The following is a 24,449-nucleotide window of genomic DNA, read 5'->3' as shown; positions in this document are numbered from 1 at the left end:
CACAGGACAACATATGCCCAGTGGTGAAGGTCTTTCTAGACTGAGTCTCAAGAGATATGGAAGGAATATACCACAACACAAAGAAAACCAAAATTCAGAATGACAACTTATCAGAAGAGAGATTGGCACTAATAGAGATTCAGAGATGGGTAAACATAATCATTAAACCCTCGGATAAGAGTGGGAACGTAGTCCTATGGCCGACTATATATCTCAGAGAGGCACTACGTCAATTGTCTGATACTACCTGTTACTGGCAAATTATGTTTCTCTTACATCCTAGAGGATGCTGGGGTAAATTTTAGTACCATGGGGTATAGACGGTTCCGCAGGAGCCTTCGGCACATTAAGACTTTTCAACAGTGTGAACTGGCTCCTCCCTCTATGCCCCTCCTCCAGACCTCAGTTTAGAAAATGTGCCCAAGAGACTGGATGCACACTAGTGGAGCTCTACAGAGCTTTGCTGGAAAAAGACTTTCTTAGTTTTTTTGTTTTACAGGGAAGCTGCTGGCAACAGCTTCCCTGCTTCGTGGGACTTAGGGGGGGAAGTAGGAACCAACTTATCAATTAGTTAATGGTTCTGCTTCCGCTGACAGGACACCATTAGCTCCTGAAGGGTACTGAACACAGCCGAAGCCTAGCCAGCGTTCACTCCCACAGCACTGCCGCCACCCCCTAACAGAGCCAGAAGTCAGAAGGCTGGTGAGTATATTACCAGAGTCCTGCAGAGAGGGGATCCTCTGGTCATCGTCGGCGGCATACAGGTACATGCGCAGCGGCGGGACGCTGCGCGCCATGTCTCTCAGCACAAGGGTGCAGAGTGGGGGGGGCGCGCTCTGAGGGCATGTTTTAAACCTTACTCTCAGGGTACATATACGTACAGCCGCTGATGTGCCATCCCCAGCCAGTATAAATATTACATTTCTGAGGCTGAATCGCGCCGTTACAGGGGGGCAGGGCTTCTCCTCAGACTTGCCAGAACACTCACGGGGCGCCATTTTCTCCTGCAGAAATGCCAGTGTGAAGCTCCTGAACGCTGTTTCCCCTCATGGCAACGCTGATACAAGTACAGGGTGTTATAGAAGGGGCAGAGAGTGTTCATTATAATTAGGTCTGTGGGCCTATTATTGGTATATGCTCTGTAAGTGGGTAATATTTCCACAATTCACATATAAGGCACAGTGTGTGGACTGGCAAATCCCTCTGTGTCTCCCTGAAAGACTTTAGTGTGGGTCTGTCCCCAATAGCTCGTATGTGTGTGTGTGTGTGTGTGTGTACACAAGTGTGTAACATGTCAGATATTGGGGAGGGTTCTTCCCAGGAAGAACCCATTTTAGATGCACAAGAGGGTAATATGGTGGCCCTTCCCTCTCAGAAGGAGCCGGAGTGGGTGGGAATGTTGCAAAAGAATATGTCAATGCTTGCAAAGAAATTCTCTGAGTCTGAACAACAGACTAAATATTGGAGGCAGTCTGTGGAGGATGCACTGTTTACTGACCCCTCCATATCATCCACTCGGGTCCCATCCAGTTCCCAGAAAAGGTCTCTGGCCCAGATAATGCTTGGGGACACAGACACAGATTCCGACTCTGATGTTGACACTGGGGATTTGAGAGGGGTAGACCCCAAATTAGCCAAAAGCATACAATGTATGATAGTTGCTATAAAAGAAGTGTTGGAGTTTCCTGAAACAACACTGGTCCCAGAGGAAAAGGATTATTTTAAATTAAATAAAAAGCAGGTTGTGTCTTTTCCTCCTTCAAAGGATTTGAATGCGTTATTTGAAGAATCCTGGGCTAACCCTGAGAAGAAATTTACCCTTCCCAGAAGGATATGTGTGTAGCGTACCCTTTCCCTGAGGAAGACAGGCATAAATGGGAGACACCCCCAATGATAAACACCTCAGTTTCTCGGCTGTCTAAGAAAATTGTTTTGCCTGTCCCTGGTTCAGCCCCTTTAAAAGATCCAGCTGACCGTAAATTAGAAACAACCCTAAAATCCATATATACGGCTAACGGAACGGTGCTCAGGCCCACCATTGCTTGTGCGTGGGTGGGTAACACTGTGGAAAAATGGTCTGACAACTTGCTTGTTAACATAGACACAGTTGACATGGATGAAATAGTCCTAACTCTCGGCCATATCAAAGATGCTGCAGATTACTTAGTTGAAGCTATGAAGGATATTAGGTTGCTGAGTTCAAGATCCTCCGCTATGGCAATGTCAGCCCGCAGGGCGCTGTGGATCCGCCAATGGAATGCTGATGCGGAATCAAAAAAGAATATTGGCAGAGCCACAGCATGAAGTTTATCTGCAGCACTGCCTGGCTACCAGTGGCGTGCGGTGAGGTCAGTGGCTGGTGAGGCACTACAGCCATAATGTCCGCCGAATCCTGCCGATGACCCCTACCGCCACCGAGCCAATGCCCGCTACTGCCCCTGCGCCGATGCCTGCTGCCACCGCCAATGACTTACAAACTCACCCACCATCAACTGACCCAGCCCTCCGTCACTAATTTGCATCTCAGTCCGATGCCACCAATGCCCGCTGCCTGCCTGCTCATCATACTTGTGATATATTGTACATTTTTATAGAAAATTAAAAATTGGGGGCGTGGCCTGGACAGCAAGAGGAGAGGACGTCTTCTCTGAGAGCTCCTGCTAAAATATATATATTGAGCCCATTTACTGCGCTTTTGGGGACCTCCATTACCTCCGGGTGTTACCCCTCACTGTTCCTGACCGTGGGGCCGTGGCTACGGAGCCGGGGGACTCTTTTAAGGGTCCCTGCGGGTTGTGGCCTTCCCCTCACCACTAAGCCGGGGACTGTGGTGATGCTCTCCCCCCGGACCGGACTCCGCGGAGTCCCTTCCTCCTGTGGACTTCAGGGACGCCTACCCCCGCGACGTGCTCCAAAGAAGTGCTCGTGGCTGTCTCCCCAGTGACCCGGCAACTACAACGTGAGGGTCGCAGGCCCGGCGGCGGTCCCGTGCGGCCGACAAGTTCCCCTCCCGCCGGCTTCCCCTGAGTGCCCGGGGGACCGATACTGCAGCACCTCCGCCCCTGCAGGCCCCGTCCACGGCCGCACATAACTTGCTGAGCAGAGCGGGGGGACCGAGTGGCTCTCTGCATCGCCGGGCGACAGCGGCCCCGTCCGACTCGCTCTGGACCCGGGGAAGAAGCTTTGGCGGTGTCCCTACATCTGGGGCCTCCATCCAGACCTGACGCCGGGACCTCGAGTTTGGCGCCTCCCCGAGGACGGGATCCTGCCGGATCGGGAGCAGTGGTTGTCTCCCCCGCCGCCTGAGCTCTCTCACAGGCCATCTCCTACCTGCCTCAGACCCTCGGGCATTGACTGGAGCCCCCTGCAGCTGCACCTATCCTCTGTATTATCCGCAGCCTGTGCTCCTGCTGGCGGCCATCTTGGAACATGCAAAATCGTGAGTAGCTGTATTTGCCCTGTATTAAAAAAGAATATTGAGGCGCCCCCTTACAATGGAGAAGCCCTCTTTGGAGACAAGCTAGATGCCATGATTTCAACAACTACATCAGGCAAGACAGCATTTCTGCCTTCCGCAGCTGCTCCACCTAGGAAAGGATATCATTCTCTTACGATGCAGTCCTTTCGGCCCAACAATTCCATAAAGGCAAAGGGTACCCCCTTCTTCGCAGGAAGAGGGCGAGGAAGAGGTAAAAAATCTACAACACCATCAAACTTGCAGGAGCAGAAGTCAACAGCTACTTTTGCTAAAACCTCAGCATGACGCTGGGGCTCCACTGTGGGAGTACGATCGGGTGGGGGTACGTCTACTGTTTTTTTAGCCAGGTCTGGATTCACTCAGATCTGGATCCTTGGGTATTGCAGATAGTATCCCAAGGGTACAAATTGGAATTTCAAGACCTTCCCCCATGCCGATTTTTTCAAATCAGCCTTACCAGCTTCTGTTCAGGACAGAACAAAGGTGCTGAACGCAATACAGAAATTATGTCGAGACAACGTAATTTCCTTAGTTCCTGTGTCACAACAGGAAAAAGGGTTTTATTCAAGCCTGTTTGTTGTGCCGAAACCGGATGGCTCGGTCAGACCGATTTTAAACCGAAGACTCTGAACCTCTATTTGAAAAGGTTCAAATCAAGATGGAATACCTGAGAGCGGTGATCTCCAGCTTGGAGGAAAAGGAATTTCTGGTGTCAATGGACATCAAAGATGCTTATTTACATGTTCCCATCTACCCTCCGCATCAGGCATACCTGAGGTTTGCGGTACAGGACTGCCACTACCAGTTCCAAACATTGCCTTTCGGGCTCTCCACGGCTCCGAGAATATTCACCAAGGTGATGGAGGAGATGATGTTTCTTCTTCGCAAGAAAGGAGTCAACGTAATCCCATACTTGCACGATCTCCTCATAAAAGCGAGATCCAGGGAGAAACTAGTGCAGAACATTGCGCTTTCCCTGACGGTGCTTCAACAGCACGGTTGGATCATAAACCTTCCAAAATCACAATTGGAACCCACAATGAGGTTATCATTTCTGGGAATGATATTGGACAGCACAGAAAGTATTCCTACCGGTGGAAAAGGCTCTGGAGATCTAGAGGATGGTCAAACAAGTTTTGAAACCAGCACGTGTATTGTTTCATCAGTGCATCCGCCTGCTGGGGAAGATGGTAGCGGCCTATGAGGCTCTACAATTTGGCCGATTCCATGCCAGGGTGTTTCAATGGGACCTACTGGACAAGTGGTCAGGATCACACCTACACATGCACCGGAGGATAATCCTGTCAACAAAAGCCAGAATTTCACTCTTGTGGTGGCTTCAAAGTTCTCACCTCCTGGAAGGATGCAGGTTCGGGATTCAGACTTGGATCCAGGTGACCACAGAGGCAAGCCTCCGAGGTTGGGGAGCAGTCACGCAAGGGGAAAGCTTCCAAGGAAGATGGTCAAGTCAAGAAGTACTCCTTCACATAAACATTCTGGAATTGAGAGCTGTGTACAACAGCCTTCATCAAGCGGCACACCTTCTTCAAGGTCATCCCATACAGATCCAGTCAGATCCAAGCAGTAGCTTACATAAACCATCAGGGCGGAACAAAAAGCAGAGCGGCAATGGCAGAGGTGACAAAAATTCTCCTCTGGGCAGTAAGACATGCAAAAGTTCTTTCGGCAATTTTCATTCCGGGAGTGGACAACTGGGAAGCAGACTTCCTCAGCAGACACGATCTCAATCCAGGAGAATGGGGCCTCCACCCAAAAGTGTTTGCAGAGGTAGCAGGTCATTGGGGCGTTCCTCAAGTAGATATGATGACATCACGTCTCAACAAGAAGCTTCAGAAATATTGTTCCAGGTCGAGAGACCCACAAGCAATAGCAGTAGATGCACTGGAGACCCAGTGGGTGTTTCAGTCGGTGTGTCTGTTCCCTCCACTTCCACTAATACCAAAAGTTCTCAAGATCATCAGAAGAACAAGGGTTCGAGCAATTCTCATTGTTCCAGACTGGCCAAGGAGGGCTTGGTTTCCAGATCTTCAGGAGTTACTACCGGAAGATCCTCGGCCTCTTCCTCTTCGCGAGGACCTGCTTCAGCAGGGGCCATTAGTTTATCAAGACTTACCACGGCTACATTTGATGGCATGGCTGTTGAGCACCAGATCCTAGCCCGTAAGGGTATTCCCAATGAAGTCATTCCCACTCTTTTTCTGGCCAGGAAAGGGGTAACGTCTAAACATTACCATCGTATTTGGAGAAAATATGTATCTTGGTGTGAAACCAAGAAGTCTCCTGCGGTGGAGTTTCAATTAGGACGTCTTCTCCTATTTCTACAGGCGGGTGTGGATGCTGGCTTGAGATTAGGGTCTATCAAGGTCCAAATTTCGGCCTTGTCCATTTTCTTTCAGAAACAGTTGGCTTCCCTTCCTGAGGTCCAGACGTTCGTGAAGGGGGTTCTGCGCATCCAACCTCCCTTTGTGCCTCTTGCGGCGCCATGGGATCTTAATGTGGTGTTGCAGTTCCTTAAATCGGACTGGTTTGAGCCTCTGCAAGAGGTGGAGTTGAAGTTTCTCACTTGGAAAGTCGTCATGCTGTTGGCCTTGGCCTCAGGCAGACGAGTGTCTGAATTAGGGGCTCTGTCACACAAGAGTCCTTATTTGATTTTTCATGAAGATAGAGCTGAACTGCTGACGCGTAAGCATTTTCTTCCAAAGGTTGTGTCTTCTTTCCATATTAACCAACCTGTGGTGGTGCCAGTGGCTTCTGACACCTCAGCCATTTCAAAGTCCTTGGATGTCGTCAGAGCGTTGAGGACTTATGTTGCAAGAACGGCTCGGATAAGGAAAACAGAATCTTTGTTTGTCCTCTATGACTCCAAGAAGATTGGGGGTCCTGCTTCTAAGCAAACTATTGCGCGCTGGATCAGAGGTGCCGTTCAGCATGCTTATTCCATGCAGGGTTGGACTGGCCCACAGGGGTACCAGGGAAACCACCGGTAGGCCCCACTGTCTGAGTGCCCACTCCTTCCTCTAGGGATCAGGTTCCAGATTGTGCACTTGTATTATACATGGTAGATATGTTGCATTACACTGCACTAAACTATTGTGTATTTCAAACCTCTGTAGAGGCTGGCCACACCCCCTTTGTAGGCTGGCCACACCCTTAAGTATGGGCCCCTATCACTGCATTCCCCCGGTGGGCCCTTCATGCCCCAGTGCGACACTGATTCCACGGCAGGATTGCCGTTACCGAGTTTGGCAAAGGCCCACTCTACAAGGAAAGTGGGTTCTTCCTGGGCGGCTGCCCGGGGTGTCTCGGTGTTGCAAATTTGCCGACCAGCTACTTGGTCAGGGGCAAACACATTTGCTAAGTTTTACAAGTTTGACACCTTAGCTGCTGACGACCTTCAGTTTGGTCAGTCAGTTCTACAGGAACATTAGCACTTTCCTGCCCGTACTGGGAGCTTTGGTACATCCCCATGGTACTAAAATGGACCCCAGCATCCTCTAGGATGTAAGAGAAAATAGGATTTTAATTACCTACCGGTAAATCCTTTTCTCGTAGTACGTAGAGGATGCTGGGCGCCCGCCCAGTGCTCATTTTTCCTGCAGAATTACGTTTTTTCTTTTTACACAGGTTCTCATGTGTTAAGATGTTCACAGTTGTTGCGTTATGCATGCACGTTGGCATGGGTTATGTTGAAGGCCATGTTAGGCGGCATGTTTTGTAAGGTGTGAGCTGGTGTGAATCTCGTCACTAGCTTAATTTTAAATCCTTCTCCCGAAGTTGTCCGTCTCCTCGGGCACAGTTCCTATACAGAGGTCTGGAGGAGGGGCATAGAGGGAGGAGCCAGTTCACACTGTTGAAAAGTCTTAAAGTGCCAAAGTGCCAAAGGCTCCTGCGGAACCGTCTATACCTCATGGTATTAAAATGGACCCCAGCATCCTCTACGGACTACGAGAAAATTTAACCCCACTGATAACTATCGGATAATGTACAACAGACTGATTAATGGGGCCTTAAAGGATGTCATGATTACCAAACTAGAACATTCCTTTCTGAAAGTGGAACATCCCAAGACTCCTACCTTCTATATGCTGCCAAAGGTACACAAGAAATTAAATGACCCACCGGTTAGACCGATTGTATCTGGCATAGAAGGTCTCCTTGAACTGGGCAGTATCTTTCTGGATGAATACCTCCGACATCATGTACACACATTACCTTCCTATGTACAGGACACAAGTGACATTCTCAGAAAAATCTATGATGTCCAGTTAAAGTTAAGTGATGGGCAATACTTAGTCACACTTGATGTGGAATCTCCATACATGAGTATAGACCATGAAGATGAAATAAGAGCCGTCAAATATTTCTTACACACAAAAGGAATGAATGAATTCAAGGGATTCATTTTACCGTCAATGATAAACATTACCTCCAAATCCGAGGAACAGCAATGAGCACAGCTTGTGCACTCACCTACACCAACATGTTCCTCTGATGGTGGGAGAGAGAGCACGTCTTCAATGAGAACAATGAACCATGCACGAGCCAGGTAACAATGTGGCTACGGTACATAGATGACATCTGTAAGATTTGGCATGGTACAGAAAGTGACCTTATGGAGTTCATCAAGAAGCTTAACAGGAATGACCTGAATCTGAAACTAACTCATACCATCAGCTGACAGAATGTGACATTCCTGGATCTATAACTCTACATCAATGAGGAATTGTATAGGAAGGAGACAGCCACGAATAGTCTTCTTCACAAGGAAAGCTCGTATTTTCCCCTCACAATCAGAAATCTACCCAAAGGCAAATTCCTCAAATCTACCCAAAGGGGAACCTAAGAAGTATGAGCCTTCATCACCTCTCTCTGGGGAAATCAGTGCTATTTGACATTTCCATTGAACCTCTATATATGAAAGCAGATAAAAGAAAAATCTATTGTATGGCAATGGAAAATCATTTAGGTGTTATTAGAAATTAAGTGCACTTTTGTATCTGCAGCATTACCTGACAGTATGTGTATTAACCTGCGGTGGCTTTAGGGGGTCCAATTGGACATACGATATTTGCGAGATCTCACACGTGTGCAGTGGGGCCGGCCAGGAGGTAAGACACTAGGCTGATGCACTGTGGCACTGGCAGGAATTGCCGTAAGGGGGAGTTTTTTTCTCACCCACTCCAATGAACATCTTGGTATTATTGCATACCGCTGCACCTTGATAAGCAGAGAGACGGGTAGACCTATAGTAGCATGATAAGTGTTGGATAGTGTAACAGCAATTAACCTGCAGCAATGCCAGCACCAACATATGCTCACTATCACCATGTTGATGATCCTATCATCCAGCTCCAGCAGATCATGGTATGTGAATTCTGCTCCTTGGGCGTGGCTCCCATTTACACACACCTCCATCGGCCTTCCCCAGCAGATCTACTGTTGCTAGTTAGCATAGCCAGAGATAGTCTGCAGAACAATATATTGGAAGCAGCTGGCTTCACCCTGACCAGCATTTTCTTGCATCTCAAATCTACTGTACTTCTGTAAAGAGCTGCTGCAGGCAGCCTTTATCATCATTCATCTAGAGGCATTCCTCTTGACAAAAGGGGGTATAGAGCTGACAACAAAGGATTCTTCTACACAATTTATTTACTCTAAAAGGCTTAATTTGTGACCCAGGAGAAGGACTACATCCAGTACTACAGGCAAATCTGGAAAAAAGAATGCATATATTTATTAAAAATAAATCTCCAAAACAGCTAAAGCACTTTTATGATATCAAGCACACTTTGACAGTTGTATAATAACACAATGCAATATGATGACAGTATCTTTTATAGCCAAACTACAAAGTATAGGCTTTGGCCACAGTCTGGGGTTGGATAGGTTCCTCACCCTACACTATTGGCAAGGCAGCAGCTCAAATATTGTTCCACTTTGGGCAGGCACATACTTCCACAAGGCCAGACAAGGACAAAGGAAGAAGGAAGCATATTTTTTAAACCTATGATTCTTAATCAATGCAACAGAGGAATAATCCTTACCAATCCTGATTATCGGCTTCTGCTACCTCAGCTCCTTGCTGATTCCACAATGTCTACAGATTATGACCTCAGTCTCAAGGCCTAATTCAGACCTGATCACTAGGCTGCATTTTCGTACAGTGGGCGATCAGGTCTAAACTGCGCATGCGTATGCACGGCAAAGCGCAGGCGCGAAGCACGGGTACAAAGCGGATCGACGCTCAACGATGGGTTTGTGCAAAGGATACATTCGCACGGGCGTTCGCAAGGAGATTGACAGGAAGAAGCCATTTGTGGGTGTCAACTGACCATTTTCTGGGAGTGGTTGGAAAAATGCAGGCGTGTCCATGCGTCTGCAGGGTGGGTTCCTGACGTCAATTCCAGTCCTGGACAGGCTGAAGTGTTTGCAGCGACTAAGTCCTGGGCTACTCAGAGACTGCACAAAATCTGTTTGTACAGCTCTGCTACACATGCATTCGCACACTTGCAAAGCGAAAATACACTCCCCTATGGGTGGCGACTATGCGAACGCAGGACTGCAAAAAAAAAACTAGCGAGCGAACAGGTCTGCTCTGAATTAGGCCCTCAGTGAAAGATCCCAATCACAAGAAATGTAATTACCTATTACATTCTTCCTATATTAACCCATTTGTGGCTTTCTACAGAATTATGAGCTCTGGGCTGCCTGGTGTCTTTTCGATTCATAGCTTGTAATTTGTAGTGGTGAGAGCTGGTGCTTTGATTCTTTGTAAGATCTGAATCTCTCATGGTAGCTTAGGCTCCTTTTAAGTATATTTACATGGTTCATACAGTTAAATACAGTATATACACCATGAGGAAAACATGAGTGGCTCTACTGAGAAAAGAGGAAGGTTATTCCAGGCATAACCTTTATTTGAATATGATCGGTACCCAACTTTCTTTTTAAAATTGGGTAAAAAAAGTATAATGTCCATAGTCCATTTTCATTAGTAAACGTGTTTCACCAGTAATAGGGAAAGGTTGATAATTTTTTCACTGCAATAGATAATATATAGTATTGGCAATCACTAATGATAGTACATAACCCGAGAAATATGGACTGGTTGGTGCTCAAGAATATAGATTAAGTTCATTTAACTGTAATCAAAACTCCTGGGATCTGATACACAGCAGTAGAGAAATGTAGTAATAGTAGGAGTCTGGTACACAGTAGTAGAGGCGGATCTAGTATGAGTTGCCGGCGGCCAGCATACTGGCGCCGGGATCCCGACCGCCAGCTTGCCAACAGCGGGGTGAGCACAAATGAGCCCCTTGCGGGCTCACTGCACTCACCATGCTGCGGGCATGGTGGCACGCTACGCGCACCACGCTATCTATTCTCCCTCCAGGGGGGTCGTGGACCCCCAAGAGGGAGAAAAGGTGTTGGTATGCCGGTTGTCGGGATTCTGGCGCCGGTATACTGTGCGCCAGGATCCCAACAACCGGTATACTGAATAACACCCGTAGCGGCAGGTAAAAGTAGAAATGGTCAAAGACAAGCCAGGCTCTGGTAAACAGTAATAGAGGATAAAGCAGACTATGGGGGTCATTCCGAGTTGTTCGCTCGCAAGCTGCTTTTAGCAGCTTTGCACACGCTAAGCCGCCGCCTACTGGGAGTGAATCTTAGCATAGTAAAATTGCGAACGAAAGATTCTCAAAATTGCGATTACACACCTCTTAGCAGTTTCTGAGCAGCTTCAAACTTACTCGGCATCTGCGATCAGTTCAGTGCTTGTCGTTCCTGGTTTGACGTCATAAACACACCCAGCGTTCGCCCAGACACTCCTCCGTTTCTCCAGCCACTCCCGCGTTTTTCCCAGAAACGGTAGCGTTTTTTCGCACACACCCATAAAACGGCCAGTTTCCGCCCAGAAACACCCACTTCCTGTCAATCACATTACGATCACCAGAACGAAGAAAAAACCGTGAGTAAAATACCTAACTGCATAGCAAATTTACTTGGCGCAGTCGCACTGCGGACATTGCGCATGCGCATTCGCGACTAATCGCTCCGTTGCGAGAAAAAAATAACGAACGAACAACTCGGAATGACCCCCAATGGTCAAAAGGAAGTGAAAGTCGATAATGAGCAGAGGCAAGAAGACTATTAGATGATGATTGGAATTCAATAATCTGACAACACATTAATCGTATTGGTGAATATACATGGAGTTCAAAAAGTCCCTCTATAGGAACTGTGTGCTAAGCAAGTCCCCTGCAGAGAATGTGTGCTTAGTAATTTAGTTTTAAAACACTTTATGTGAAATAAAAGAGAATTGGTTAAATTAACATAACTAACATAGTAACATAGTAATCGAGGTTGAAAAGAGGCAATTTGCCCATCGTGTTCAACCTGTAAATAACTGAGGCACTTAAGTCACCTGTGCTTAAGTATGGCTATCCTTAAAACCTGGACTGCTAGGTCTTTGAGGACCATGGTTGGGAACCCCTGATCTAAGCTCTTACAACTGGTATGACTTAATTGTAGGTTAGTGAATGAGCGCATAGCTACGCTATTGCAATCACTGGCAGGAACTGTGTTCATTATGCTAACACCCACTACAAAAAAAAAGGAAGGAGGGGACACGGATGTGTTGTATCCACCTACTTTGTTTGGCAGGAGGCAAATATTGGAGTAATTTCTATATAAGGGCCTTATTCAGACTTGTATGTCAACCCAAAGGTTTTTATATAAGTCCGGTGGTGGAGAGGTCTACGCATGTGCAGAACGGGTCCTGCGAGCTTGCACGTAGTACCCTCAAGATTTACTGATATGCTGTGGCCGTTTGGGGATGACAAACATTTCAAAAACCATGATTCTACATTATGATATTTACATGTGGTTAGAATAAATAGAAATACACACCATTATTTCATTAAAAACTCGACTTCCTGTGGTCTGGGCATACTTTTTAGCCGTGATCCATTCATGGCATATTCAGTTCTTTATGTCCTTCTAAACTATTTTACCATTGACAATATTGGGATACCAAAAGGGGAACCTTATTTGATCACTCTGGGGACCATTTCTTACCAGAACAGAACTAAACTTTCTTCCCCGAAGCCCAGACAGACTGTGTGGCCTCCTCGGTGAGAAACTATCCTGCACCATATTGCTGCTTGAGATGCCATACAATAAGCTGCCTCAACACTGCTCCATTGTGCTGTTTTTCCCAAGCCTGGCAGGCTACACCATCGTTGATGAGGATGATCAGTGGCTCCAGTGACTGTGAATACTGCCTACAAACTTTTTGAAGTCAGGCCTCACTTTCTAGGCTGCTGCAAGGCATGCACCACCTTCCACCCATACTCTCCACCCCGTTTGCTGCTTACCTGACCCTTTGGGGTGGTGGATGCTTTTGTGATCGTCTCGTCTGCTCTGCCAGCTGTCTTCTGGGTGTGTCACTGCCTCTGGTGACATCTGCCCTCAACACCTTGGCAGCTCCGGGCTACTGCTGGCATCCTTTGGACTGGTGGTTGTTGTCTGATCTCTGGACACGTGCTCGTCAGGGTCCCTTGGCTGTGACTGAAGGCGCAGACTCTGTCCGGCTGGTGTTCTCCCAGATGGGGATTTTCTTAGCCAATGCTCAATGCAGCGGACCTCTCCCTCTACCCCTGCCCTTACCATCAGCTTCCCTGGGATGTGATATGTATCTTCATTAGTTATCCCAGTGGACTTTGTCCTCTTGATTGTGGTGCATTGGTGCTTAGCTGCTGTATGGGTGCCTATTAATGAGAGAATTTGCCGGTCTGGACTGTGGTCCAGGCCCCTATGCCCATTTTATATACTCCTGGTTGTTGTTAGTACCAATGGACTCTTGGTCGTAGTGAGGGGTTGATGTATCAAACAGTGAAAACATTTTATAGAATGTACTTGATAAATGTATACATTAGGAATGTTAGGGACCGACGTGATGAAGTCACCTAGTCGCAGTACATGGGCCCACATATTTGCACAAATGTGTGCTAAGAACTTCAATTATACTCCATGTTAATAGTGAGGGTTTATTTAAATTATTTTTACTATCAGTGTTCTTAGTGCTAGGAGTGTGCATCCGCATCGCTCTTCCTCCAGCATAGTATTAGAAGCCTCAGTATGATGGCACCTCTTGACAGCTTTAGTAATTAGGGTGTGGAGTCCATCCCCCCCCCCCGGGCAGCTGTTTGCTAGAGACAACTTCTCATCAACCCCTGTATGTTTTATCTCCTTGGTGGCTGCCTCTGATTGTAACCAAAAGTATGCTGTGCTTGACTCATCCCTTTTAAGGTGGAATCCGCCTTTTCACCTCTAGTCTTTCACCTCCAGCTGAAATTCAGTCTGGACTTTCCTTTCTATGCTCTAGTGGAGCTGCCCAGTTAATTTACTGTATAGTCTGCACCACTTGCTCCTACCCCCTTTTTCATGGTGCCACTCTCCAGTACTTTATAAAGTGGACTCATTTCTCTTCTTTTCTTCATCTATCAGTTCTTCCCCTTCATTTACTTTATTTTTTTCCTCCCATGCTCTCATTTGCCCCCTTCTTGCTACCTGGCTCTTTACCCAGCTTATACCCACTGTTCTTTCCTTCCTTCTGGCACCACATGGGTTCAACTTCTCCAGATTCCCTAGACACAATCCTGCCAGAAGTTGGGCCTCTGCATATTGTGGTGTTGTTTTCCTATGACTAAGGTTACCTTTTATTGTTTGGCATTTCATTGTGCAAATATCTATCGATGTTCTAGTGTTATTACCATTTGCTACTGTTTATTATTGTTTATCTTATTATTTAGTCTCTGTTCTCCAGTGGGTATTCCCCCTTTATGCCTTGGTGTGTGTTGCTCTACGTATTGAAAGTTAGCCCCCTGTACGCAATTGGTACTTTCCAATACTTACCCTCTCATATAATTTGGAGGCTTTTTTTTACCTCTGCTCACAGTACTCTGCCCTATAGGGTGTAGAGTGGATCTGGATCCAGAGGCACCCAGAGGTACAGCTTTAGCTATCCCAGGATGCATAGGGGCCTCCTCTATAACCCTGCCTCCAGGCACTGAGAGCTCAGTTTTGAGCTGGTGCCTGCAGCAGCAGATCACTGAACAGGAGGGCTGCCCTGAGCAGCCCTGAAAGCTTTTCACTTTGACGAAAGAGTCTTTGCTTCTGAGCTGGCAGCACTGTATGTCATTGTGACATTCAGTGCTGCAGCTCCATCACCTCCTAAGCGGCGCCGCACACTCCCGTTGGCCTGGTTCCCGGGTACCTGCGGCGGAGACGTCCCGACCTAGGCACAGTCGCAGACTGCTCTCCCGGATCGCATGGCTGCTACAGGCAGGAGGTAAGAGGGTCCCCTAGGCGGGACCCGCCATTAAACTGTGATCCATCCACGGTGTGGGGAAACGGACCATGGCGCTGGTGTGGACACTGTCACTGGGCAGGGACCCTACTAGACCACCAGGGCACCTGAGCGCAGGTCAGGTGTATTAACACCAATTTAATAGGGCTCCATAGTACCTGGGGTGAAAGAACAGCATAGGGGAGGTGGCGCTTGATCTGCAGCCCCTCCCCCAGCCCAGGGCGCCATCTCCTTGCAGATTTTCCACCCTGGAGCTGCCTCACACTCTCCCTCACTCCCTTACAGAGATTCTGGGTGCCATCTTAACAGCATAGCTGCAGCAGGTCTCCGGGATTGCAGGGTAAGGTCTCCCATGTAAAGCCGCCCGTGTACAGCGCTGAGACTTTACATTCACTTGAGTATCCTACATGTCTTAGAGACAGCGTTAGTTGAGAAAAGGTGTACATTGCAGGATATATTGTACGAGTATTCTGTGTGGTTTCACTTTCAGTGTTTCCCAGATATTACTGTCACTATATTCTGTACTCTGGGCTAGGTGCGTCTGGGTCAAATAATATAGTGGTGCACAGAGTTTATATATTTATATAAGTATATTACTTCTGTGTTACAGACACATTATTCCTTGTTGTTTCATTCCACAGGTTATTGTATTTGTCTGGCTAATATAATTGTACTGTATAAGCTCATAGTTTACATTGTGCAATGTCTAACAGAAAGGGCAGCAAATCAGCGGAAGCTCCTGCAAAATGCAGAGCATGCTCCGTGGATTTCTCAGAGGGGGAATTATTACATGAGGGTCTCTGTACTGCTTGTCATGCACCAGTCAGTCCGCAGTCCCTGTACCTAGTCAAGAGCCACCATAGGCAGCTTTCACTACCTTGCTGGGTACTCTGGTGGAGCGCCTTGCACCCCCTATAGGGCCACCTGTGCCATTACCACCACAAATTGGCCCTATGGTAAACCCGCCTTGGGCGAAAAATTTGTCTAACCAACTGCAACAACTGAACCAGTCTCTGGTTAGACATAAATCTACCTCAGGTCACTCCCGTGCCACTGGTCCCTCTAAGCGGGCTGCTTCCTCGTCACAGTCTACAAACCTCTCTGATGTCTCATCTGAAGAGGAGGGGGAGCATATGGTCCTGTCAGACACTAAATCCTGTGTTACTGATAGAGAAATCTCCCTTATTAATTGATATCCCTGCCCTGGTGGTTGCTCTTAAGCATGTACCTCAAATCACAGATGAGGAGGATTCCACTACTATGGCAAAGAAAACTGATAAGTTTAAACAGCAGAAGGTGGATAAAACTGTTTTACCTCATTCTGACCATTTGATGGACATCAGACGGGAACCCTAGTCTAATCCAGGAAGAAATTCCCTATTCCTAGATGAGCCTTGGCTCACTACTCTCTCCCTGCGGACAGGGCCGGTGCAAGGTTTCTCGACACCCTAGGCAAAACTTTAACCTGCTGCCCCCCCCATATCATTATTATATATTCTTTATAAGGCGTTACAAGTGTTTTGCAGCACCGTACATACGGCACACCCCAGAACAATACAGGGTTCACAGATTTTAACATTACGGTAATTAAAAAACTAAAACCAGAGCACAGGTAACAAATAGCACCACAATTCTCAGTACACAATATTATTTTATCTATTAACAGTTTCTTACATAGCGCAGCAAAATCCGTTGCGCTTTACAATTGGAAACAACACTAATAAAACAAAACTGGGTAATAACAGAGAGGTTGGGAAACACTGTTTGCAAGCTTACAATCTACAGCTGAGATACAAGGAAGCAATCTACGGGCAGGCAGCAACTGGAAGAGATGAATTATGAACTGATGACATCGCCACCACGGATCCCATCACAGCCCCCCATACTCCGCCATTACAGTCCAGGTCCCCAGGAAACCCATGCTTGAGTCCAGATAGCTAAATAAAAGGGAGGTACTAAATCACCTGTGCTCATGCATGGCCATCCCCAAACCCGGACTGAATGGTGGAGTATGCAAAATTCCGTCTCACATTTAAAAAAGCCAGATCCAAACAAAAATACATTGAACATGACAGACCCATAAGCAAATAGAAAAAGCCAGATCCACATAAAGATACACGGAAAAAAAACAAATTCACATAATACATTGAAAAATGCCAGATTCACGAAAAAAAAAACCCATAAAAAAGCCAGATCCACATAAAAATATATTGAAAGTGACAGATTCACACAAACCACATTGAATCAAACTAGATCTATATACAAATACAACTAAAAAAAATCCAGTTTTACATAAAAATACACCAAAAATGTCTCATCCACATAAAGGTGGTCATTCCGAGCTGATCGCAGCCAGCAACTTTTTGCTGCTGCTGCGATCAATAGCCCACGCCTTTGGGGGAGTGTATTTTAGCTTAGCAGGGCTGCGATCGCTTGTGCAGCCCTGCTAAGCGACAAAAAAAAAGTCAATCAAAACCAGACTAGGCCTGGACATACCTGTGCGATGGATCCAGCGATGATGGGCTCGGCTTTGACGTCACTCCTCCGCCCTCCGTTCTGCTGGACACGCCTGCGTTACACTCACCACTCCCCGAAAACGGCTCCAAATGGTCCGGATCCGCCCTGGCACGCCTCCGTCCTGTCAATCTTGTTTGCGGTCCGTCCTGCGACTGCTTTCTTCTTCAGATGCGACGTAACCCGGCGACCTCTGTCGCCGGGCAACATCGTGCACGCGCACAGCGGCCGCTGTGCATGCGCATTCCGCACCCTTTCGCACCGCAGCGATAAACCGCTGCGTGCGAACAGGTCGGAATGACCCCCAAAGACATGTTGAAAAAAGCCATATCCTTGATGCAGATCCACACAATAGACCAAACCAAAGTCAGATCCGCCAAAAACACATAAAGCCAGATCCACAAAAAAATACACAGAGACTCTAGATCCAGAAAAATATTCAGAAAAAAATCCAGATCCACTGAAAATTCACAAACAAAAAAACAGATTCACACAAACCACACCCAAAATGCCAGATCCACATCGAAATACATCTATAAGTTTCAGAGGCAATGTGGCAACAGGTTGGTGGACTGCTACCAGGAGACTGAGGTCATGGGGCAATGCACTGCGACCTGTGGGCAGATGCATGGGGCAACTGGCTGCAACCAGTGGACAGATGGTTTGAGCGGGTGGCAGACTGTGCCAGGCGAGAGCCCGTGAGCAGGGGCATGAGGGATGTGGGTAAAGGCTGAGACCGTGAGGAAGAGGTCCCTGGGCGATGGGCTGTGACCGAGGGACGGAGATGAGCACATTCCTGGTCACGGCTGTCGGGCTGCGAATGCAAGGCAGAGGCTTTGGGCTGATGGGCCCTGACTATGGAGGCAAAGGGTGTTGGGTGAAGGACTGTGATTGGTTGTGACCAGGGGACAGAGGAACCAAATAATGACGACCAGGAGACAAGGACATAGGACATGAGTAGGGAGAGAAGGGCAGAAAAAAAACAAAATGCCAATTTAACCCCTACCACATATCAAAAACACACCCCTGCGGTCGGTACAGGGCGACACACACAGAGGCAAAGGGCGCACAGTGTGTCCCACAAGAAGAGGGGGGGTAGGGGGGCACAAGGCGCCCCCTATCCCTGCAGGGATGCAGGGGGTGCACAGTGAATCATACATGGGGTGTGGCAGAGGGTGTACACACATACACAGGGGCAGAGGGTGTACAGTGCGCCATACATGGGGGAGGGGGGCACAGTGTGTCACACACATACAGGGGCAGGGAAAAACAGGGGTGGGGGCACAAGGTGCCAACACACAGTTGCAGGGAGGCACAGGGGGCCACACACCAATGTGAGGGGAAGAGGGGGGCCACACACACAGGGGAGGGGGGGGGGCAGGAGGGCACAGGGCTCTCCAGTCACTCACCGCCGCATGTCCAGTCAACCTCAGGTGCAGAGTAGCTCATTCCCGTGGATCCAGACACAGCCCGAAGAGGAGGCCGGCAACAGGAGGATCCGAGCTCCAGTGTCCATGCATGCAGCCCCATTGCGATGCAGCCGGGTGAGTCGAGGAACTGTGCCAGGGTGGCTGCTGGAGGTGGGAGGGTCCCAAGATTACTGGGGAGTAGGGAGGTTTAGAGCTGCGGCACTGACCACCGTCACCGAGTGCGGCACGGGGGGGTGGGGCATGTTTGAAGGGGGTGCCGGACGTTAGGGGTGCCTGTACGCAACAGGCACCCCTCACCCCCCCCCCCCGTGCGCACGCCTATGCCTATGGCTGTGCAAAGTGCAGACTGCAGAGGGGAGGGGGGGGACTGAGGAACGGGGCGGGGAGAGAGGACATCATCTGCAGGGGGAGGACGGGCGCCTGGCCACTAGTAGAAGCAGGGGGAGGAGATCCGTAGGGTAGATCACATCCCCGTGTCCAGAGGAGAAGGGGAGGGAAGTAGTGGAGTACTTGTGCTGCGCCTACTCTACTCCAGCCGCAGCCGGACCGCCTCCTCCTTATTCTTTAGTGCCCGTGACTAGTACTTCTGATGCCAGGGGCCAGCTGCGGGCCGCCCCTCCAGGTCACCCGCCCATAGGCAGCTGCCTAAAGCTGCCTAATGGAAGCGCCGGCCCTGCCTGCGGAGTTGTATAACAAATGGGAGACTCCACCGCCGGTGGTTTCTCATGTCACCTGCCTAGTGGTCTCATCCAATCTGCCTGTCACCACTGTCCCCTCACTGAGGGAGCCGACAGATAGGCGTGTTGAAGGGTGCCTGAAACCTGTATATTCCCTTACAGGGGCTATTCACAGACCCACTTTAGCTGCCTCGTGGACTGCAAAAGGTATTGAGGAGTGGGTTCAGGCATTAGAGGAGGAGCTGCCCGAGGATATTTCTGACAATGCCAGACAATACCTGTCTCATATTACCACCGCTTCTTATTATATTCAAGAGGTGTCCTCTGAGGTGGGAGTTTCGGCGGCCAAGGCGTCAGCTACGTCTGTCCTGGCGCGCCGCATATTGTGGTTGAGGTCATGGAAAGTGGACTTGGACTCCAAGAAGACTTTGGAAGTCCTCCCCTTTACTGGGGACATTTTGTTTGGGGACATTAGCCCATGGGTGGCTAATAAATTGGAAAAAGTCCTTACTGGTCCCAGCTCAGAGCATGGTGCACCTAGGGGCTCTCTTGGATACACACAGTCAAAGACTGTTCCTGACTCCAGACAAAGTCCTGAAACTTCAGAACAGGATAAGACACTTCATTCATCGCCCCAGAGTGCCGATACACTCGGCAATGCAAGTCCTTGGCCTGATGGTAATGGCCTGCGACATGGTACAGTACGCTCAATTTCACTCTCGTCCTCTGCAACCGTTGATCCTGTCCAAGTAGGACAGCCTTCCTCATCGAATCAGATACCAGGTGGTCTCATTGACTCCGGGGGTTCTTCTGTCACTGTCCTGGTGGCTCCAGGACCAGCAATTGTGCCTGGGCCGTCTATTCTGGATCCCCCACTGGGTCCTACTGATTCTTGCCCTGCCTTTGCTATGGAACTGGCCTGTTCAGGTACAGTCAGACAACGCCACCACGGTGGCATACATAAACCATCAAGGCGGCACTCGAAGCCGCATGGCAATGATAGAAGTTTCAAAAATCCTTTGTTCGGCGGAACGCCATCTGCCAGCCATATCGGCAGTTATAACAGAAGGAATCTGATGCTCAAGGCGCAAAACACATTTGTGCAGCCACCTGGGAATAGGAAGGGCCACTTCACCCTTTTACAAAAGACAATTTCAAACAGTGAATTCCCAAGTAAAAAGCGCTTATGTATGCAACCACACTAAGCGCTTTTTTCTTGGAAATTCACTGTTTGAAATAGCTATATCAGCAGTGTTCATTCCGGGTGTCCTGAACTGGGAAGCGGACTTCCTCAGTCGCCAGGGTGTTCACTCCGGAGAGTCTTCCAACTCCTGGTGGACAGATGGGGCCTACCAGACGTAGACCTCATGACATCTCGACACAATCACAAGGTTCCAATCTTCACATCAAGAACCAGGGATCCTCAGGCAGCATTCGTGGACGCACTGGCAGTTCCGTGGAACTTTCAATTGCCGTGGAACTTTCAGCTCCGATGTCACTCCTGCCCAGGGTACTGCAAAAGTTCATATTCTAGTCACACCAGCGTGGCCCAGACGGCATTGGTTCTCAGACCTGCAGGGTTTATCAACAGAGTGTCCCCTTCTACTACCTTAGATTCAAGACCTCCTTGTACAGGGCCCTTGTCTCTAACCGGACCTGGCCAGACTGGCTTTGATGGCTTGGCTCTTGAAGCATTGCTCCTGAGGGCCAAAGGATTTACTGAGGCTGTTGTTCAGACGTTATCTGGTCTCTAGGTCGACAGTGTCTAGGTCGACCACTATTGTTCGACAGTAACTAGGTCGACAGGGTCTCTAGGTCGACAGGTGAAAAGGTTCACATGAGTTTTTCACTTTTTTGTTTTGTTTTACTTTTTCATGCTTTACGATCCACGCGGACTACAATTGGGAACGGTAACCTGTGCCGAGAACAGCGGTAGCGGAGCGTGGCACCTTGCCCAAAGTATGGCGAGTGAAGCAAGCCATGCGAGGGGACACGGTGCACTAATTGGGGTTCCCTGTCACTGTATGGTGAAAATGACACCAAAAATATTTAAAAACTCATGTCGGCCTTTTGACCTGTCGACCTAGAGACCCTGTCATCCTAGTTACTGTCGACCTAAGTGTGGTCGACCTTCAATACTACACCCGTTCGGACTATGCTGAATGCCCGCAAGACCGGCCTCTGTCCGGATTTATTACAGGGTTTGGCATTCTTACTTCACCTGGTGTGCCGATAAGAATTATGACGCTTACAGATTCAAAACTTCCAGAATTCTGGCTTTTCTGCAAAGAGGCTTAGACTTAGGTCTTCGTCTGGCCTCCCTTAAGGTGCACATTTCTGCCTTGTCGGTTTGGTTTCAGCGCAAGATTTCCTCTATTCCTGACGTACACACGTTTACACAGGGTGTTTTACGTATTCAGCCTCCCTATGTCCCCCCAGTCTATTGCATTGAAAACCCTTCAAGAGCATCCATTAGAACCTCTTGAATCGGTGGACCTCAAGTGGCTCATGGCCAAGGTCATGTTCTTGCTGGCCATTGCTTCTGCAAGACGGGTGCCGAACTTAGGCGCTTTGTCCTGTTGTCCACTCTTTATGATTTTTCACTGTGACAGGGTGGTTCTATGAACTCAGCCTGGTTATTTATCTAAGGTGGTGTCATCCTTTCACCCTAACCAAGAGATTGTGGTCCCAGCCTTTATCTCTTTAGACTTGTCAACCAAAGAACGTTCTTTGGATGTGGTGAGAGCTCTCCGTGTCTATGTGGACAGGACTGCTTCCATTAGGCGTTCAGATACCCTCTTTGTCCAGTTTGGTTTCCACAAACGTGGCTGGCCTGTGAACAAGCAAATCTTGGCCAGATGGATTAGAATGGTGATTGCACATGCTTACGAGCAAACTGGTCTTCCATCTTCGATTAAGGCCCATTCTACCTGGTCTGTTGGACCTTTTTGGGCGGCCCGCTGTGGCACGTCCACAGAACAATTGTGTAAGGTGACTACGTGGTCCTCTGTGAACATGTTTCTTAGGTTCTATGCCTTTGATACCTTCGCCTCCCAGGATGCTTATTTTGGATGCCAGCTTCTCACATCCACTCAGGCACGTCCCCTCCCTTGAGGAACTACTTTAGGACATCCCTGATGTTTCCCTGTGGAAACCTGTGTACCCTGCTGCAGAAAAGAAGTGTTATGGTAGACTTACCATTGTTAACACTCTTTCTACGAAGTACACAGGGTTCCACAGAGCGCCCACCCTGATGCACCTGGCTTCTTTGGGTTTGTATGGAATTAGCCACTGGTACCTTCTCCTGTCGTGAGAATGTGTTCTTATGTGACTAACATCTGCCTTCTCTCTTGCCTGCTCCTGCATTGGACTGATTAACGAAACTGAGCTCTCAGTGCCTGGATGCGGGGTTATAAAGGAGGACCCTATACATCCTGGGACAGCTAAAGCTTTACCTGTTGGTGCCTCTGGATCTAGATCCACTCTACACCCCGATGTTTCCCTGTGGAAATATTTATTACTGTTTATTTTATGGGGATTTATACTTTCCTTGTGTGTATTGCTGTCAACTATACCAAATGTGAAGTTTTCTCTTTAACTGTGGGGATATTCCTTTCAAGTTTAATTTTCATATCACTCCCTCATGTAATTTGCATCTAATTACTTATGGCTGAGGTGACCAAATGTTTTTTTTTATCAGTCAATTGGTGGTTGATGGATAAATCTCTTGACAGGACTTTCACTGACTCCTGACACATTTCAGTGACTCCTTCAAAACTACTACATCAAGGGGGTATATTTACTAAAATTCGTATTTTTCTGAATGAGGTTAAAGTTCAAACACGAATGACATCGAATGTGTGAAATTGCAACTTTTTGAATTTTTTACGCCTCATTTACTATGCTGTCGTATTCTGCATTTTCGAGTTTACCGATGTCGATGTCATTCGTATTTTCAGACAGTGTTTTACGGGAGTGAATAGTAAAACACTGCCGACATTAACACAGTTAATCTCGGCCGGATCGGTGAGATCCGTGCAGGGCTTCATTGTGCACCTTTAAAATAAAAATAAAAAGTGTTAAAAATCAAGAAAAAAAATGCGTGGGGTCCCCCCTCCTAAGCATAACCAGCCTCGGGCTCTTTGAGCCGGTCCTGGTTGAAAAAATATGGGGGGGGAAATGACAGGGGTACCCCCATATTTGATCAACCAGCACTGGGCTCTGCGCCTGGTCCTGGTGCCAAAAATATGGGGGACAAAAAGCGTAGGGGTCCCCCGTATTTTTAACACCAGTACCGGGCTCCACTAGTCAGAGAGATAATGCCACAGCCGGGGTACACTTTTATATAGGTCCCTGCGGCCCTGGAATTAAATCACTAACTAGTCACCCCTGGCAGGGGCACCCTGGAGGAGTGGGGACCCCTTAAATCAAGGGGTCCCCCCCTCCAGCCACCCAAGGGCCAGTGGCGAAGCCCGAGGCTGTCCCCACCATCCAAGGGTGGCGGATGGGGGGCTGATAGCCAAGTGTAAAAAAAGAATATTGTTTTTTGTAGCAGTACTAAAAGTCCCAGCAAGCCTCCCCCGCAAGCTGGTACTTGGAGAACCACAAGTACCAGCAGGCGGTGGAAAAACGGGCCAGCTGGTACCTGTAGTACTACTACAAAAAAAATACCCAACAAAACACAGAACACACACGCCGTGATAGTAAAACTTTATTACATACATGCACACCTACATATATACATACATACTTACCTATGTTCACATGAGGGTCGGTCCACTTCTCCATGTAGAATCCACGGGGTACCTGTGAATAAAATTATACTCACACAATCCAGTGTAGATCGGTCCTCTTCTACTTGTAATCCACGTACTTGGCAAAAAAACAAACCGAAAAACCCGAACCACACACTGAAAGGGGTCCCATGTTTACACATGGGACCCCTTTCCCCGACTGCC

The 24,449-nt window shown here is 48.2% G+C and overlaps 1 long non-coding RNA gene across 2 annotated transcripts in view; it reads right to left on the bottom strand.

Moving 5' to 3' along the window:
- Positions 1-19,334, bottom strand: part of LOC134912715 (uncharacterized) — a 49,694-nt gene extending 30,360 nt beyond the window's left edge. For both annotated transcript variants that reach the window (XR_010176981.1, XR_010176982.1), the window contains exon 1: positions 18,794-19,334. This is a non-coding gene — a long non-coding RNA (uncharacterized LOC134912715). The remainder of the gene's footprint in view (positions 1-18,793) is intronic.
- Between the last annotated feature and the right edge of the window lie 5,115 nt (positions 19,335-24,449).

The sequence above is a fragment of the Pseudophryne corroboree genome, chromosome 1 (genome assembly GCF_028390025.1).
Source record: "Pseudophryne corroboree isolate aPseCor3 chromosome 1, aPseCor3.hap2, whole genome shotgun sequence".
Taxonomy (NCBI): domain Eukaryota; kingdom Metazoa; phylum Chordata; class Amphibia; order Anura; family Myobatrachidae; genus Pseudophryne; species Pseudophryne corroboree.
Note: the sequence above shows the minus strand (reverse complement) of the source record. Positions and strands in the feature narration are given on the sequence as shown.